Genomic DNA, 10699 nt, shown 5'->3' with positions numbered 1-10699 from the left:
ATATATGTAAAAAAGACCACACATCTCTAATGACAGGAAGTATACGAGCCTTTGTGAGGGCATCAGCTTCAGGAAAGGGAAATATAGAAGAGAGGAGGCATGTAACAATGTAAGAAAATCTTCATGCATTACAGATTTATTCCTTTAGTTACATGTGTTAAAGTTTCTGTGGGAATCTGCTGTTGTCAAAACTTAGCAAATTATATAGTTTAGGTATATGTAGTTATTATAGTATAAAGTAATTATATTTCAGTAAAGCTTTTTCTTAAGAACAGTGAGTCACAAAAATGTATCAACAGGGCCCGGGACATAGTCAGTAGAATAAGTGCTTGCCTGGCAAGTGCAGGGTCCTGAGTTCAATTCCTGGTACTGGAAAAAAAAAAAAAATAGAAAGAAAGAAAGAAATGTATCAACAAAAGCAAGCCAAGTTCCAGCCAAATAGCTCAGTGGATTACAGTGCCTGCAAGCAGGTGCAGGGGCCTGGGGTTCAATCCTCTGGGCCTGCTGTGCCTGCCCTGCCCCCCAGCGTGCACTGAGACAGCAATTGAGACTGGGCGTGGTGGCACAAGCCTGTAATCCCAGCTCTTGGGAGGCTGGTAAACAGGTGGATCCCTACAAGTTCTATCTAGTAATGAGACCCTGAACACCCTGTAGTCCCTTCCCCCCCCCCAAAAAAAAAAGCCAGTAGAGAACTAAAAATTCATGTTTCTCTACCACTTATTAGTTAAATTTTCCTGTTTTTTTAATTTCAAAACATACATCCTGATTCTTATGAGACATAGTTCTGCTAATAAGAAAACAATTTAACAATAGTCACTACTATGTCAGCACATTTTTTATATTCCTGCAACGTTATATCACGTTAATGAGGAAATACAGCTTTACCCAGGCTGACTAGGGCTTCATTTCATTGACCACCTGAGTACCATAAACCCACTGTGACCCCTCAGTGCCTGTGGTGCTTGCCTCTGGGAATAGTGGTGCTAGTGATAGTGTGGTCACAGTGTTGAAAATAGTTTGCTAGAAGCTGCTGAGAATGATACTGTTCCTTCCAAGGACTTACTCCTGGACGTGGAGGCTGTCTGACTACCGCTGGAACAGGAGAGGAAAAAGCGGTAGTTCTCTATGGAACTTGAGAGAATCTGTTGGCATGACTACATATAGCTAAGTTAGAAATTTTATAGGCAGCCAGACAATTGTAGGTCTTAGGGAGAATAAGTATAAAAGACGGTAATGTATTACAACTGTGGCCAGAGATGCAACCTTTGGAATCCATGGGTCAAGATAAAGATGAAATGAACCAGGCATATGTGCCTCTGTAAGGGATAAGTGGTAACAGCTGGTCCAGTAAAGTCTAGATAGACATCAGTTACCTCAGTAGGTGAACAAAACTCAACCAGACTCATCCCTTTCTGAAAATCTCTTTTTTCTTTCCATGTACACTTGTTCCATAACCTGCCTCCTCCTGGGAGCAACATTACCTAAGTGGTTATATTTGTAATCTTAGTAGCTGATCCTAGTTTTGACCCACATTGCACCCACCTCATGATTTTGCTGTATGAATCTTCCTATGAGAAGTGGAATCCTTGGCAACCCACTTCACACCCCTCCTGCCTCTTAGGAGCTGTATCTATTCCTCTCAATAAATACTTTCTAATCTTGTTTGTCTGTTGTTGTTGTTCATTTGTTTCTTTGTCTGTTTTTGGTTTCTTTGATACAAGGGATTGAACTCAGGACCTTTCACTTGCCAGGCAAGGGCTTATGTCACTGAGCTATCTCCTCAGCCCTATAATTTTTACTGTTCACCTCCATTAATTTTGGGGAACATGAACTTGGAGTATATGATATCTATCAGTTCGGAAGTCATAATATTTTCCTTATAACATTTAGAGATCCTCCATAATCCCTATATCTTTATCACTGTTTTAAACATGACTTATGCACACAAATCAGCCTTTTACCATAAGTAAATGCATTTTAATAATGGTAGGATATAAATACTTAAAGAAGTTCTAACTGATTGCCATCAGATTTCTTGGACATAGGAAATTTAACTGGATTGATTGATAAAAATTACAAACCATTAGAACAGAGTATATTGTGCTTTCACATTTTTTGTTTCTCAAGGGACAGTGTCTTAATTTGCTGTTTAATTGATATTTCAAATGATTCTAAAAGGACAGGAACATAAAAGTTTCCTCATTCCTAAATAATTGGGAAATTAGGAAAGCTTACTGTTAATCCTAAACCTCATATTTGAAATGCTTCCACCTTTAAGCCTTTTGAAGTGCAATGTTTTCTCAACTGCCTGAAAAATTATTATTATTTAATGTTCTTTGAATCACAACTCTCCTACAAAGGATGAATATGCCAAAGCAGATAAGAACAGCTATTTTCAAAGGGCTTTCTACTTCAAGCTTAATACGTTCCCGAAGTTTATATAACAGAATCCCAAGCTGTGGCGAAGGTTTGACAAGCATGTTTCTCAGCAGTTCTGGGATTTACATTAGGTAGTTTTAGTGCCCAAAGAGCAAATACAATGTAAAAATATATTGAATTCCTAAATAAGCAGTGATTCAGGATTTTATTAATATTCTTAGTGGTGACAAATATTAATGTTATTCTACCATAGAGTTATTCACTTTTTCTCAAGTGGACTACTGGTCATTCTATTTGTAAAATTTATATGGATTCATTAATTGATGAGAATACTGGGGCCTTCACATGGAGTTATTAGACACATAGTCTATTGCTTAATTTTTATTTTGAGACAAGGTTTTGCTCTATTGCTAACTTGACCACACTGAGCCTGAAGGTCTGATCTTCTTGTCTCCTTCTTGCAAAGTACTATAATTACAGCTGTGTGCCATCAGACCCAGCTGCCAGACCAGTGTAAAGACAAATCATACTTGTTTTCAGTTATTGGAATTTGGATTATCATCATCCTCTTTTTTTCACCCTCTCTTACACTGAATTCTCTTTGTTGTACTGAAAGGTTTTCATTTGGAAATAAAACAGATTGCATATTAAGGAAGTATATATAATTAAACTAAACACAATTTTGTAAACAATAAACTTAAACTGGTAGACATTTGCATCTGAACATTTTACATATTTTTGTTGGTGACTCTTTAAATATTTGCTAATATTAATTTTTACTGAGGACACCCCTGTCACTGTCTCAGTCTCTCACTTACTAATATTGTTTCTCTTTGTCAGAGAGACTGTGACCCAGCCCCATGTCGAGCCAGCCAGCCCTATCAGGGCCTCGGTGTCCTACTACAGAAATCCAGTTCTGAGTAGGTACCTGGTAAACATGTCCTATAGTTCATTGCCAACACTTTGGTGGTCAGAAAGGTTGTGCTTGGAGGGTAGCACCTTCCTCCTTGCAGTATATCTAATGTCCAGTAGTAGACACTGTTCATCACAACCATTACACTGCATTATTCAACATTATGTGCTTACTATTAAGCTTATATTGCATGTTTACCTCAAACAAATATATTTAAATGGGAAATGCAAAATAAATAGTTGACATGAAACTCCACAGCTAAAGGTAGAAAACAGTCGGTGGCGAATAGCAGGATTATTCTTTAGGCAACATGTTTTTAAACTGTTAGGACCTGTCAGCCCCTCCCCAAACCTAAATTATATTCAGGCAATGTTAATTATCTTTGAGTTTCAAGCTTTGGAAATTTACTTTTATCTACCTCACTTGGGACATTTTTCTTGCTCCCAAAAGTTTTACGTGTAAAATCCCCACGTAATGATACCTAACCTCCAAACTCGTCTTGCCTGGAGAGTCCCAAAGATCTTTTGCTCTTGGTTTCTTTCTTACTACTGTTGCTATGTTATAATATATTTCATCAATTCGTACAGAAGAACCCATAGTAGTAGAGAACCTTCTGACTTTCTGGCATGCATTTAGTTTCCTCATCTATGGAAATGGACATAATGACACGAGTGCTGGCCACCAGATGGGATTGTATCAAGGAGCAAATGATCAAATGTGTTTAGAAATATTTTTAAGATGATTCTGTACCATATAAGTGTGTGGCCTTATTACTCTTATCTCATCACTATTACTCTTATTACTGTTTCTACTACACTGTCAATAATAAGGCTGGGCAAGGTACTATCCAGAAAATAGGTGCATCAAGAAAATATTGTATGTCAGGGCCACGAAGATAGCTCAGAGGCACAAGTACCAGCCTTGCAAGTAGAAGGTCTTGAGTTCAATCCCTGGTACCACAAAAAAAGAAAGAAAATAAAATATTGTATTTCATATATCTTATTTTCTGTCTGCATGTTTGTTCTCACTTGGAGTTTTACCTATTAATTCCTTTAGCTATAAATAAAGACTGATAAGAGAACAAAAAAAAAAAAGAAGCAGTATTAAAATGAATGAGCAAAGAGAAAAATCTTAAAAGTGTATAAATTGTGTATTCCTGCTGGAGGAATTACACATTTTCATGGTCTGTTTACTTATATCGTATAACAGTCATGGATGAGATTATTTATCTGATATATTTATTGTGATTTCAGTGCCTACAGGAATTGCTTCAGCCTCCACTCATTGGGAGAAGATAAAAATGCACACAGCGTGGAGTCCTTTGTGAGGCTCTATCTGTGAAAATCACAACACTGCTCCAACCCATGTGCACTCAAAATCTCTGTTCACACTTTCTGTTACAGGTAAATAGTTCTCTGCCAATTCTGTGTCTAAAATTTTGAGCAACTTGATACTCCAGTTTATCCCTGGAGGGCATATTAGTTACTCTATTATCTTAAAACTATGTGGAGATAATATATGTGTCTGTGGTGCACAATAATCAAGGGGAGGGTGCTTCTGTGTACCCTGGCATTGTGGGAGCTGTGGCTTCTTAGCTTCCCACCAGCCTCACCTATGGGCCCTTCTGCTCTTCTTCCAACACCACAGCATCGTATATGTGGCCTACAGGGAAACTGTGTCCAAGCTTAGTATTTACTCTCAGAATCGCAGAGGCTGAGGGAGAGCAAAAGCAAGCTATGACTCCTACGGTGGGTTTTAATCCAGATGGACACACGGTAATGATCCAGTTCACAACACCGGGACTTAATTAAGCAGGATGCACTGGCTTGGGAGCAGCCAGGAGGAAAAGCCACTCCTTCAGGGTTAAACTGTTGCTGGGGCTCCAGCCAATTGAGAGGACACCAGTGGCCGCCTCTCAGCCTCCACAGGGAATGAAGTTTGTCCTTTATGAATTCATGAAGGGTTTGTCCCTGTGAGAACCTGAAAGTGATTCAAAGATCTGGATGCAACTGTTCCAATGGTGTCTGCCTAATGTCGTATAGCTTAAAGGACCATTGCCTTTCATATCTTCAGGCAATAACATAATCTGGGGACCTGTTGTTTTCTTGGCAGAATTTAAAAATACTTCATGAAAAATACTTGGCTCTGTAGAAAATGAAGGAAGTATTATTCATCCTGCATCATGACTTACTCGAGAATGAAGGCCTGGAAATGTTTGTTGTATGAGAAGCTCCCCGCACTTCACCATGTTCCCAAAGTACACCACCTCCAGCCAGTGAGAAGATCTGCTGGCGTTCTCACACAGGAGCCTTTTCATTACCAAATCCCAGACATCCAGCTCAATTATTAATGAATGCCCTGTTATATTTATTACAGAGGTGGCGGATATTGTTGCCAATTGTCGAATTTTTGTTTCCTGTGGTTGATTTTCATGCAAGAGCAGAACACAGTTGCTGGGCAGGTGCCAGCACTCCATCAATCTCTCCAGGCAGCCTCGACCTCAGGATATGTAAGAGTAGTGGATAAATTGGAAGATCAATGGCTTGTCCTGCCTGCTGCACCAGCTGCTATTGAGAAATTAATATGAGGATCATTATAAATAAAAGATAAAAGATGATATGGCTTACACTGTAAAATATTAAGGCTGGACACAATGTGCCCGAGGAGTCTAAACCAAAAGCTAAGCAAATTAACCCTGTAAGAACTTTCACGATTTTTCTGGAAACCCAGTTCATAAAAGAGTGATCATCCTGTGATGTGGTCAGGATTTCTCTGCATTTCTAGATAGAGAAAGCTAGAAACAGTGATGAAATACCATCCCTTTTCTTTATTCTATGGTACAGTTTAGGGACACTGAGGGACTCCAAGGATTATTTACCTGAGTCAGCTCATTTTACAGGAGAACAGGAGACCAGGGAGCTGAGTGTCTGCTCATGTTTGTGCAGCCCACTTGAAAAGTGCCTGCAAATGGACCTTTGTTGCAAAGCTCAGTTCGCTTTTACCAGACCACCTCTCATCACAAAGGCTCTTAATGAAACCCTCATTTTGTACTTTCCAGCACTAATGTGAAATCATCCCAAAAGCGGCAAAAGATGATTTTTGCACAAGACTGAAGATTTTTCTGCAGCATTATAATAATGTTTGGAAGATACCATCCATAAAGCCCCTTGGATTCTGTGGGATCACAGAGGACATTATCTGTTTCCTGGGGACCAGGAGATGGAACAGGTGACCAAATCCCAAGAGTCATCTTGGAAAGGACAAAAAGAAAACTGTAGTTGAATAAGGAGGCCATTTATTTTGGAGAAAATAAGGCTTAAAGAGAAACAAGTTGGCTCCAAAACGATAGGCAAACCTGATGAATCATTGGTTAAATTTGTGCAAACCACCACAGTCCATTTTGGGTATGTATGCTGGGATTTCCAGATTCAAATTCTGCTTTTCTAATGTCAGTTTGAGAATATTCAAGCAGGGTTGTATCTGCAGCCACTAAACAGTGTTCTGATTATACCTTGATTTGCAATTTCTTTTGGCTGTATCTCAAAGCAACTAGGTGAGATTTAGATTCCTTAAAAGCCAATTATGTTTCTGTTGCCCTTGATTTTAGGTTCTACCCATGAATTTATTTGTATTTGGCAAAGATCAGATGATGTCTCTTCTCTTTTGTCATTTAAGCCACTCTTTAGAGAATCTCCTATACCCACCTGTTAATGATCAGAAGGTAGTGACACAAAGCATTCAGTTCAGGTTTCTTCTCTTCTGATGAAAAATTCACTGGAAAAAATTAATGAAACCATGATTTTTATTTACAGCCAACGCACCTACTGCATGACAAGATTTATTTTGTCTTTAGTAGGTTAAAGAGAATCCCCTAATTTAAACTCTTACCTTTTCTTGTCAAAAAAAAATCTGTCGCTGCTGTTCCTTAAGGGTCACACATACATATTACAAAAAGGGAAAGATAAAAGGTTAGTGATCAATGCCAGTCCTCCTTGAAGTGCTTGCTTCATTTGAGAAATTAATATGAACATTATTATAAATAAACGATCACAGGTTATATACCTTTGGAAGTAAAATAGTAAGCCAGCTACAGTCTGATGTGTCAATTTTAATCAAATTAGCCCCTAGGATAAACAGGGGCTTACTGTTTGTTGTGTTTGAAAAATAAACCAGTATTCTTTTAGATAGTCTTTCTTAGACACCTGCATGAGATTTGGATAATGTGTTCTCCCTGGCAACAAAGGTAGATAGAGCAATCCCTCCGCCTTCTGCAAAGATGTACTGACTTATCTTTGGTTGATGCAGTAGCTGTGAGAGGTGATTAAGGGGGGAATTATGTTTTGCATTTCAACCAGAAGCTCTGATCAGAAAGTATGCTTTCCATTAGGATATACACAAATCATTTTTTCTAATATACCATTCATTAGATTAATGTGACCATTAGACCTGTATAGAGTGCATATGTGTCCCGGGCATTTTTCCAGAAATGCATTATGTAACACATGGATTTTCCAATTCATAATTGCAAAGGTTTCAAATCCTTTGAAGCTTCAGAGACTTAGAAACAGGCTAGGTGCAGTGAATTTTTCACTCCCTTGCCTAAGTAGTCTCCCAAAATTGTGTCTCTGTTTCAGGAAATGAGACAAAAATCAGAATAAAATCTGAGTGCAGATGCAGCAATTGTTTTCATTTGCTGAGATAACCAGTGTTTTTCTGTAAAGCTGTGAGGAGGAGACTCCTGTTTTTGCATGTTTTGACCTCTTCTCTCACCCTGAGAGAATATAGTGATGGGTTGGGTGGTTCACATTCACGTTCAGAAAAATGCACTGAATTATTTAGCATAAGCAATAGGGGAAAGGGAAGGTGTAAGCAGGAAGAAATAATTTTAAAATATCTTTTGCTGGAGGAAAATGGGCCTAGCTACACCAGAGCAAATATGGCATATGCAGAGATTGAAATATTCAGAGATGTCTGTTTTAGCAATAAAGACCAGATCTGGACACAGTCCCAGGCGTAGTCAGACACACACCTGCACATTCACTATATCAAAAGTACCACAGATGAGTGTTGAAAAGTGCTGAAGTGAGAGACATAAACACAAATGTTTAACAGGAATTGAAGGCCTGAAGTCCTAGATTCTGGCAAAGCACTCAAAAGGGAGCATTCCAGCCAATCTCTGACTAGGCTACCAGGCTCACACTGAAGCTATCTTAGAGCATTTACTCCTGACTGCCCAGTATCTCCAGGGGGATTCAAACACCTTTGCTGGCATCTGCCAGTGACTGTCAAGGTTGAGCTTCTGTGAATGACATCCTTGGTCTTGAGTGGAGGTGTATCCTTGTCAAGAGAGTCAGGCAGAATTTTGAGTGTAACTTTAAAAGAGATACTTCTTTTGGATGGTGCACATCTTTATCACAAGAAAATATCTATGTACAGTAGGGGTAAGGGACCAGCTATTATAAATTTTAGCTATTTTGTGGTCTAACCTTGTTACTGTTCTTATGTTGTGGTGAAGCCTGATCTTACCTCAGGGTCTTTGTACTTGCAATGTACATTTCTATAGAATATAATTTCCAGGAAAATTTGTCATAAACAATTTCTTTTTGTTCTCTGTCATGATGCATGTTGTCTCTTACATAGACATTTTCTTGATGATCTAGTAACCTGACTTAGTGTCATTGTACTACCTTTCTTTGTTTCCTTTAGAGGACTTACCCCTATATTAAGCACAGTAACTGAATCATAAATAATAATAACTATCCACTGTCTTTGTTTGTATATGTGGGGCCACTGGGAATCATACTTAGGACCTTGCACTTGCCAGGCAGGTGCTCTGCTGCTGAGCAATATTCCTGGCTCTGTATTTATGTGGACTTCCCAAATTATTCAAACTGCATGGTGACAGAGATGCTAACTTTTGGAACAATGCGTGGCATACCATAATCACTCAAGATATGTTGGTTGACTATTTAAACCAATACAGAAGGAGTTGGTTTTTTTTTTTTTTTTTGGGGGGGGGTCCCGCTCAGGATGCCTTCAGGGCAGGTCTGGTTTGGTTTGAGGATAAGGGGATCGAACCACAGCATCCTGAGCCTGACTGCTTTGTTTCAGCAGGCACTTAAACACCTGAGCTAATGGGCAGGCCCCCTAAACCAATACAGAGAAGGATGTAGAACTATTTGAGTTCACTAGTAATGATGATCAGGATTTGTTAAATGATTAAAATGTGAAACAGAGCTGGGATCATCCTGGTTTTCCCCATGACTAGTGAAAATTCTCTTCTGTGGCCTCTCTGACAGGTGATCTGCCTCTGTTTCAATAACTTCACATGGCTCCAGCCATAGCATTCTCTTTGCTGTCTTCAAACAGACCACAGGAGTTTCTTTCCTGTTTCATGGCTATAACTGAGAAAACCCTGATTGACACAGTAATCCCCCTCAGTCCTTGCTTCTTCTTCTAGTTCCTAGAAAACAGATGAGATAGGGTGCCATCTGAATGACTTGGGACTGACTGAGCACAATGCTGTAGCAAGATTCAAGGTACTGCTGCTCATTGCCGCAGATCTGTGTCCTGCCTTTTATGGGAAGGAGGATAGAAGGAAAGGCATCTGGGGTTACATCAGAAGATATTTTCAATTATCTTTTAAAATATCACCAACGTTGACCCCCTGGAGAAATGAGCAGAGCCATTGCAGGGTATGGCCATTGCCTGTGGCCACTCTGATTGTTCCGCATGATGGGAAAGTGTCAGCTGCCCCTTAGGCCTCTGAGTTTCTCAGGAAGTTGTGCTACAAATTCTCTTTTTCTACATGTTTTTGTATATATATATGCAGCTAGTTATTAAAAAAGCAAACGTCATATTACTGAAATAATAATGGCCTAGTTGGGGTTGTTTGGGGCTCTAGAAGACCAACATGTGTGCCTGACAATTTAGAGCTACACAGAGGTTGGATGTCTGTGCCCCTTTGAAAGCCCCACGGAGTTGCTGATACACTTTTACTCACCAGTGTACATGTGGATGGGAGAAAGTCAAAATGCTGCCTTGGATTAGGGTGTATCAGGACTCCTGGTGCACTTCCTGTGACCAACAGGTAAAAAGGTCTAAAATATCTGCAAAAACATCTTCACAGGACTTGGCAGAATCAAAAGTGGGATGTAGCGAACCTGCAACATAAAGAAAAGCAAGTCAGTACTTCTGGGCAACATTATCAAGAGCAACTAACAAGAGCTGGTGAGGAGGCTCAGTAGAATAAGCACTTGCCTGGCAAGCGCAGGGCCTGAGTTCAATCCCCAGTTCTGCCAAAAAATAAATAAATAAACGCAGCTAACAAAATAGGAATAACAATAACAACAGTAAGATCAGTCATAAAAGGCTTCAAATACCACAGTGACAAACACTTCATATATA

Source organism: Octodon degus, unplaced genomic scaffold (genome assembly GCF_000260255.1).
Source record: "Octodon degus isolate 3935 unplaced genomic scaffold, OctDeg1.0 scaffold00095, whole genome shotgun sequence".
NCBI lineage: Eukaryota > Metazoa > Chordata > Mammalia > Rodentia > Octodontidae > Octodon > Octodon degus.
The sequence above is the reverse complement of the archived record's forward strand: the minus strand, read 5'-3'. Positions refer to the sequence as shown.